Genomic DNA, 9,097 nt, shown 5'->3' on the forward strand with positions numbered 1-9,097 from the left:
TTCTTCTTCTTCTTCTTCTTCTTCTTCTTCTTCTCCCTCTTCTTCTTTTTTTTTGGGGGGGGAGGGTTCGAGACAGGGTTTCTCTGTGTAGTCCTGGCTGTCCTGGAACTCACTCTGTAGACTAGGCTGGCCTCAAACTCAGAAATCCACCTGCCTCTGCCTCCCAAGTGTTGGGATTAAAGGCGTGCACCACCACAGCCCGGCACACAAAATCTTTTTACTTAACAGTTATCACAAAACAATATATTGTTTTTTTAAAAAAGCTGATTTGTGTATTATGCTTTCTGGAAGCTATTCTAAGATTCTTATCAATGTCTAATGTCTAAAAGAAGGTTTTTATATCTGAGTCACTTATAAAATATGAAAAAGACTTAAAATTTCTAATATTTTCTTCATCGACATTGCATTCGTAGCTTTGAACCTTGGTGTGTCTCCAAGGAGAGGCATTGTGTCCTTAGGTGGCGCTCAGCATCCTGTTTACAGCCCCCATCCTTGTAAACCTGGAAACCAAGACTTCCCACATCACTGCAGCAGGCTCCTGTGAGAGGTTAACATCCTGTATAAAAAAGCATTTGAGTTTTGAAGATCATAACACTGTGTTCTATGAACCCGTGGGAGAATTTTCTCACCGGAGGAGCTTAAACAATTGGCCATCACACCTTTTTGAAGTTCTTAAGAGTCTTTTTGGATTTCAAAGATTTCTCACTACGGGAAGAAAACAGGCTAGAATTTTCACACAACCATTGCACTGAACATTGTTAGATGTGACTGAACACCCTTGTCGTAAATCATCCCTTTTGTGCTTTTAACAACCTTAGCTGGAGATTGGAAGTGACGAGCCAAGTTTACTGTTCTTCATTTCTTCACGCCAAGCAAGGAAACCCAATGCTCATCTAGGATGAGAACAAGAAAGAATGCGAACATAAATGTCCTTGAAATTGTTTGGCTTACACAAATTTTGGAAATACCTCCCAAACTATTTTCCTCTACATTAAACATCCTCAGATTTTTTTCCCTGACCCAACTTAGGACAACTTGTCTCAGAGCCACGGTTTGTCATATAAAGCAAAGCTTTAACTCAGTACATTTTGAATTATTTATAGAGAAGGTCATGCTCCTTAAACCAAGAAACTTAATGAGATCATGACTCTGATAATGAAGGCTTCTTTACTTACACAGTTCGCCTTAGTCCATGTAAAGTCCAGTGGCAGCTTGCTCCCAGGCAGCATTGGATCCTGGGGACAAGACACGGCAGACCTGTAAGGAGAGGAAGTCAGTCATAGTTACTCTAAAATTAAAGTACCTATTCCTGCTTTACAGTTTATCAGATGTTTGGGCCGGATGCTGATTGTTTTAAAACTGTCTAAACATAGTGTATTTCCTAAAGGAATGTTGGCAAACCAAACACTTGCTTCTAGTGACAACATCCGAAATTTTATTAACATAAAAAGACAAATGAGTAAACAGACACGGTGCTCATCAGTATATGTATTTTCTAGGAGAACTAAACCGCTGGAAGACTATGTCATGATTTCACAGTAGGTTATTAAGCACTAGCCATAATAGAGATTTAACTTAGTGTTAAATTCTTGAAAGTGAGGAATAATAACCTTCTAACTGTGGATCTGAATGCAATTGTTCCCCCCACCTCTTAATAAAGATTAGGCATCTGTGGGAAAAAAAACCCTCAAACTAGAGCAAATGCATGTTAAAATTTGCTATTCCTTCAGAAGTCTTCCCCATCGCCTTGTATTCATATCTGTAGTTTGGTTTCTCTGTGAAAAGCAGGTTTTTAGGAATGGAAACTTGGCTAAGCTATGATATTTACTGTCTCTAGGTTGGTTTTTATGCTGTTCATTGAAAAGGAACTCACTTTTCTAGATTGGAGATTTTGCTTTGAGGAATGAAAACTACTTCACTCACCACACTCCGCTTGTTTTTAAGCTCCCCGTAGTTCCGGGCTCTTCCTCAGTGAAGAATAATGATTTGACTGACAATTATTTTCGGCACATGACCAAAGCCTCTTTTGAAAAATCTCAAAATAACACAGGAAATACTGAAGGGCTAATGGTTCAGACTCCTAGTGTTAAATTAGACTTACATAAAAAAAAAATTAAAGAGATGGGTGTGTGTGGTAAAGCTCTTAAGACATTTTTAATGAAGATAAAGTAGTCCATCCAACAGGTAAACACAGCAGTCTGAAACATGTTTTGAGAAACTACAGGAGTTTAAAATGTGTATCAGGAAGCTGCAGTGTAACACCATGGCGACGTCTTGAGGAAATAGGCTTTCAAAGCATCGATTGTGCAATGCCAGCTGAGTCACATAGGAAATTATGAGGCTGAATCCTGTTAAGACACCAGTGATGCCAATAAATACTCTGCTCTTTTTCCCTCTCTTCCAACACATCTGTGTCGTCTTCCTGGTTTGAGGGTCATCCAGCTGCCCAAGAGTAACCACTAACTAATCTTTCCTGTTGTTGGTTTTTGTTTCTACTTAATTAATAATCCACCCAGAATTCTTGTCTTACATCTACTCTGGCTTATTTCAAGATCTGATAAGACACTGGTCACACAGCTTAGGATTTTAGGGTGGTGCCTTTCATTCAATTAGCCTGGCTGCCATTATTTCTAGCTGCAGGTAGCTGAAAGAGTCATTATACAAGAGTACTAAATGATTTAGGACTGAGAATAGTTAGTAAAAATCATATAAAGGGCATCCTCCACAGAAGCCAAATGTTTTTAAACAGACACAGATCAAGGGACCCAGCCCACCCTGGGTATTGGGGCAAAAGTTAAATGTTGTTGATCACTATTAAATCTTGTTAAGAATTTTGGTTAAGCTTTTGTGAAAGTCTTTTTCTATAAGCACCTTTTGATGTTTCTACATGAATAAATAAAACTGTTGAGAGTATGCCATTTGATAATGCTTCCTTAATGCCTTATATCCTTGGAGAACTGTCCAGAAAGAATGGCACTCCAGCTATGAGACCTAGTGTAATGATGGCTGCTTAAGGCAAGACTCCTGTGTCCACAGCCTGTGTGAGCAGTGGAAACTTCCACTGAGAGCAAGAGAAGTCCCCATGAACTTTAGATGACCCAACCTACAGCATCTCTAGAGAGCCCCACATCTGGTTGATATGACCTTTCAGAAGCTGTCATCAATCTAGCCCAAGGAAAGAAGAACATGACCTTTACACAGCAAAGAGTTGTGACTGGCAGATAGGAGGGCTTTACCTATACTTGGCTGCCATTGGCCTTGCCATTGGCTGCCATTGGTATAAATTAGAACCACCCAGTTAGTATACTATACCCACACTTCACAGTCTCTTCTACCTACCTACCCAGTCAATCTTCCTGCATTTTAAGTTACTCCAGACATGCCATTGCTCTCAGAGGACTTTGCAGCCATGCAGAGTGGTGGAAACAATGAGGGCTACTGTGTTGATGGTAGCAACAGCAGCATGCAAGTAAGTAATGACATCCAAAGGGCAACCAGGTGCAAAGGTCACACAGGAGGCTAATACCGAAAATGTCAATAATAGCTCAAACTGCAAAGAGATAAGAATGAGGGTAAGCTGAGGGTCCTCGCCACTGAAAGACACTCCAGAGAGTAGCCAGGGCCTAATACTCTGGATATTGATGCTCACTGTGCAGGATGTAACACTAGCCAGTATTAGAGGCTAAGTCATACACCAAAGGCTTGGAGCAGGAACTGCCTGGCACTGACTGATGCTACCACCAAGAGGTGAGGACTGCCCCAACTGCAGAGTACTCGGTGATGAAAGATCAAAACCTAAAGCAATAAACCTCCTATCTGAGCAGCTACACATATGCCTCGGGCTCCTAACATGAGAATGCAAGGATCTGTTCGGCAGGCCTTGGATCCTCAGTTACCATCCACCTAGCCTGTGGGCTTTGACTCTCCAGGACTGGAGTATGGACAATATTAGAGCTATTCTTTGCCTTCCATGCAAGCCGAGCAGAAGGACCAAACCATCTCCTTGATACAAAGACTGATGCTTTAAGGTAAGAATTGAAGTTTTAAGAACTAAGCCAAAAAAGAATGACATACCCTAGAAGTAATGAATATAGTCCTTAGAGTTCTTGGAAATGCCTGTAACAACAACAACAACAAAAAAGTAATATTGTGTCCAAAACCTGTTGGATTTGGTTTGCTCTTTGTCCCTGTTTTGATGTTGTAAGACATGTTTCCTGCAACCCAGTAGGTCTGAAACTCCCCATACAGCACAGGATCACCTTGAACTGCTGATCTTCCTTCCTGTACCACGCAAGGACTGGGATTACACATGCCAACCACCATACCTACTTTCTGCAGTACTGGCAACACCCTAATAACCAAGCTTTATCCCTAACCAAAAGGGTTAGTGTGTGTGTGTGTGTGTGTGTGTGTGTGTGTGTGTGTGTGTGTGTGTTCAGTAAGTTCAAATGCATATAACTTGGGATGGGGACATGTTTATGTGTTTGTGTATGGAGTCCAGAGGATAACCTCAAGTGTCATTTGCTATCTACTGCCTTTGAAACAGGGTTTCACACTGACCTAGAGCTCACCAATTATGCTAGACAGGCTGACCTGTAAGCCTCGAGATGACCTGTCTCTGACTCCCCAATACTCTTATTACCCTTCTGCACCACCATGTCCCAGAGCTTTAATTGGTTCTGGAGACTGAACTCAGCTCTTTTGAGACAGGTCCTTTATCAACTGAACTACCTCCAGCACCATTTTTTTTTCTAATTAACTAGATTTGAGTTTGTTCTCTAATGCTGAATAAAACAACTCACAAATATTTTTGAATTCTTTATTTTCTTGGATTCATGCGTGGCAGTGTTGATATTTGATACCAAGCTGTACTTAGAAGATTGCTGAAGTGAATAAAGATTGACTCTTATCCAGGTTATCAGGTCAACTCATCAAGCAGTTATTAATACCTGCTGTGTGTGCTGCACTAGTGCCTTGGAACTTGGTACAGAGGAAGTATTGTGGTTTAAATCCCACACGATATTCCCAAAGCTCGTCTGTTGAAACTTGCTCTGCAATGCACCAGTGTTCAGAAGTGGATTTTCTGGGAGGCAGTTGATTCATGAACAAGTTAATGAATGAATAATAGCTCAATAGTCTATTGGTACATTGTAAAAAGTTAAGACCTATGCCTTTAATTGTAGGAAACAAGTCGTTGGGAACATGTCTTTTAAAGGTAGATGTTGTCCTTGGTCCTTCCTAACTCTCATTATTTCTCTCTGTCTTTCTCTTCTTCTGTCCTCGAGTCATTAGAAAGTGATGGCCCCAAAGCAATTCTAATACCATGTATTATTACAAAACTTTCCTCCTTTTAAATAAATAACACACACACGCACACACACACACACACACACAAAGACATTGTCCTGTCTTTGTGGAGTTTCAGAAATCTGTGACACAAAATGATTTCCCATCGCTGCTTCCTCTGCACAAAATTGGGAGATGTGGAATTTTCATATACACCATATCACCAAGTTCTATCCTGTCCTCTGCAAACATCTATCTATCACACATTTCAAGACCTCAGGACATAGTTCACTAGTGTTCATTTTAACTGATGCTGTGGGCTTCTTTACTAGTCTCTTTTCTTTAGCTTTCATCTCTAGCTACCTAAACTCATCATCTAAGCTCATTTTCTTTTTAACTACATTTATTTATTTGTGTATGTGCTCACAGTCATTCATGGGTGTGTGGAAACCAGAGGATGACTTAGAGAGTCATTTCTCTCCTTCAGATAGGGAGGGCCCAAGGAAGGAACTTAGATCATTGGTATTGGTGTTAAGTCCCTTTATCTCCTCAGCCATTATGCCAGTCATAGTTTTTATCCTTAGGAAATTTCCAATTATCCATAGTCTAAACTTTTTTTCTTTCCTACACACTTAATGGTATTAGAAGCCATCCTTTAGAAATTGTGCGTATAGCATATAAAAGAATGTCGAAATTTATATATTGTAAATTTTCTTTTGTTCAAGTTATCTCCCAAGCTCATTATTTTCTATACAGTTATCACCATGAGAGTATATATTTTTTCTTTTGAGACAGAGCCTCAGATTTGTAACTTAGGTTCATCTTGAACTGACAGTCTTTCTTCCTATATCCCCAAGTCATATGAGTCCACACACCACCAAATACAGGTTACTTAGTCAATTTGTTAATATCTGCTTAACACTTGAATATAGAATTCAGTGGAGTAAGATTTTTCAGTTCTTTATTGAATGAAAAAATATCAAATTTATAACAAAGCTTAAGGTATCATCCAATGCCATCCTAGAATCCTCAGCACCCGGACTCATTGACTGTTACCATATTGCTATCACTTACTACATGTGTCTATCAGATAGATGCAGCCGCAAGAAATAAGTACAAAAATATAATTAGTACAAAACCCCTTTCTAATTTTGTGTAGTTACATAATGGATATAATAACCTGGTTAAAAACAATAACCCATAGGTGTTTTTTTTCTTTTAGTATCTTTGTTTTTTATGTTGTTGGGTATTTTTGTTTGTTGTTTGTTTTTGAGGCAGTTTCTCTATGTATCTCTGGCTATTCCAGAACTTGCTACATAAACCAAGTTGGCATCAAACTCGTAGAGATAGATGGGCTTGCTTTTGCCTCCTAAGTGCTGGGATTAAAGGGTTGTGTCACCACAATCATTTCATATGTAGTTTAAAAAGGCCACTTTGATATTTTCCTCCTGTTTCTTCCACAGACTATGCACTTTAAAATAGAATTTTTCCTAAACCATTTAATAGATTCTTCATCCTTGTTGCAGATACTTTATTGTTATATAATTTGATTGAAAGAGAGGGTATAATACATTAATTACAATATATAATTCCGAATGTTGATATAACATATAACCAAGGCACAATCTGAGAGGAAGTAATTCAGAGGGGGGAAAAAGAAGCTAATGTTTGGGAATTTTGGATCCCTGTTTTAAAGGAAATAATGTTATTCTGTGTGGCTCAGAGAAAATCTTTGTTCTAAAGATGTAGCTTTAGAACATCTTAACACAGAGGTCTAGTACCCTGAGGACTGAGGGAGTAGTAAGAAGGCTGGTTTCTGTCCTCACTGTTGAAGGTAACCTACTCAAGTCTAAACCATGAGATACAGACATCATTAACACAGTCATGGACAAGGCATGGTCACTTTTTCCGAATACTTTCAGGAGGACTGCAGAGTCCAGTCTGAAGTTAAAATGCACTATACATTTTGGGTTCTTTCCTTAGTTGATTGCTCTGCACACTATCCTGGTACCCTAGATGTTTTATATATATTGTAGACTTGGACTTGAATGGAAGCAAATTATTAATCATTGACCTAAGGAGTAGGCAACTGGCAACTGAGTTTGTGTATTTATCCACTCACCCAGTGTTACTCGGTCTCTCTTTTGCAGTGCTGCAGAGGGAACTCAAACCTGTGTAGGTGCTAGGTCAGCCCTCCACCACTGCACTACAGCCCAGCTGGGGGACACTGTGTCATGGGTGCAATGTTGGATTTCTCTTCCTTATTTGAAATTAAGTTGCTGAATTGGACCAGAAGCTCATGAACTGTTAGCTAAAGAATCCTTTCTGTGCTTTGTTTTGTTCTGTGCTGAGATAAGATTTCATATGCCAGGCACACACGCATGCCATGCTGATACACACCTTTAATCTCAGCACTCAAGAGATAGTGGCAGACAGATCTCTAAATTAGAGGCAAACCTGGTCTATAGAGTGAGTTCCAGGACAGTCAAAGCTACACAGAGAAACTCTATCACCTTATTTACTTGCATATATTGAGACTTGTACAGACCAATGTCCTGAGATTTCTTCTATGTCTTCTTTATTTTGTACTAATTCATATAGTCCTTATTTGGACTATGTGTATTTTTCTCCTGGGACATGAACTTTGTTTTTCCTGAAGAAGTAGCAAATCAATTTCTGAGAGTCACCCGTTCCTCCTGTGGCTTTGGGTTCTTTTTTCCAGATTCAGTTCTTCCTTACTCCTTTTTGTTGAATTCACGTACAGCTTCACTGGATCTCTAGTGATGCCCATCCTTTGTCCTGATGAGTTTACACTTTTACTTCTGCAGTCCAGCCAGGCCCCTGACACCTTTGTCAAAGTCATCCATGCCTCAGCTTTGCTTTCAAACCAGTACAGACTTAACTAGAAACATATCTTACCGTTTATTTGAATTTCACTTTACCCACAGGCTGTATCATACTCCTCTAGCACACTGCTTATAAAATAATAGAAACCAAGAAAGATTCAATAAATTAGTCAATAATATAATGGACTCAGTGAGCATATGCAATGCTTGCCTTTTCTATACTTTGTTTTATGATATACCTAATATATATAATATAAATTAAGTAAATATTATGGAATATTACATTTCATAATATAATATGCACTTAAGAGTCAGTGAGATGGAGTCAATAGATAGTAAAAAATAATTGTTCACAGAGAAGAAATCCTCCAGGTTATGGATCAGGTACTTCTCAATATACCTTCTTACGTATGAAAAATAATGGAAATGAATTTATGATGTTTTATAGAAAAGATGTCAATCTTTTATGATATTTTATAGAAAAGATGTCAATCTGTGGACCTGTTCTTTTTAAGTGGTCTGAATTCTATCATCTTATTTCTTACTGGAGTGTTTGTAATTACATACTCTCTTTGGACCAATTTTCTGTAAAAAGTATATTCTTTGTCACAGATGAAACAGACCAGCCCACTGCCAACATAATGTGATTTTAGAGACCTCATAAAAACCTCAGTGTCCTTAGTACTCCTTTTTCATTCAGCACATTGAAGGTCCTAAATGCAGTTCAAGATACATTCCTTAGACTCAAAGATGAGTTTTATTTCTTAAAATGGAAAGTTTTGGGAGGAATAGCAGACATTAGCACATAATCAAAAATAAGTAGATCATCTGCTCTATACAAATGCTTTGAAAATTAAAGTTATTGGGCTTTTTTCCTAGAGTCTCTGGTTAGAAAAGCCTGGAGAAAGGAAAATTAAGTAGCATATTGAGGGAGGGATGGGGAGGGGAAAGTGGGGGAAGGGAAA

The sequence above is a fragment of the Grammomys surdaster genome, unplaced genomic scaffold (assembly GCF_004785775.1).
Source record: "Grammomys surdaster isolate TR1022 unplaced genomic scaffold, NIH_TR_1.0 215, whole genome shotgun sequence".
NCBI classification, from domain to species: domain Eukaryota; kingdom Metazoa; phylum Chordata; class Mammalia; order Rodentia; family Muridae; genus Grammomys; species Grammomys surdaster.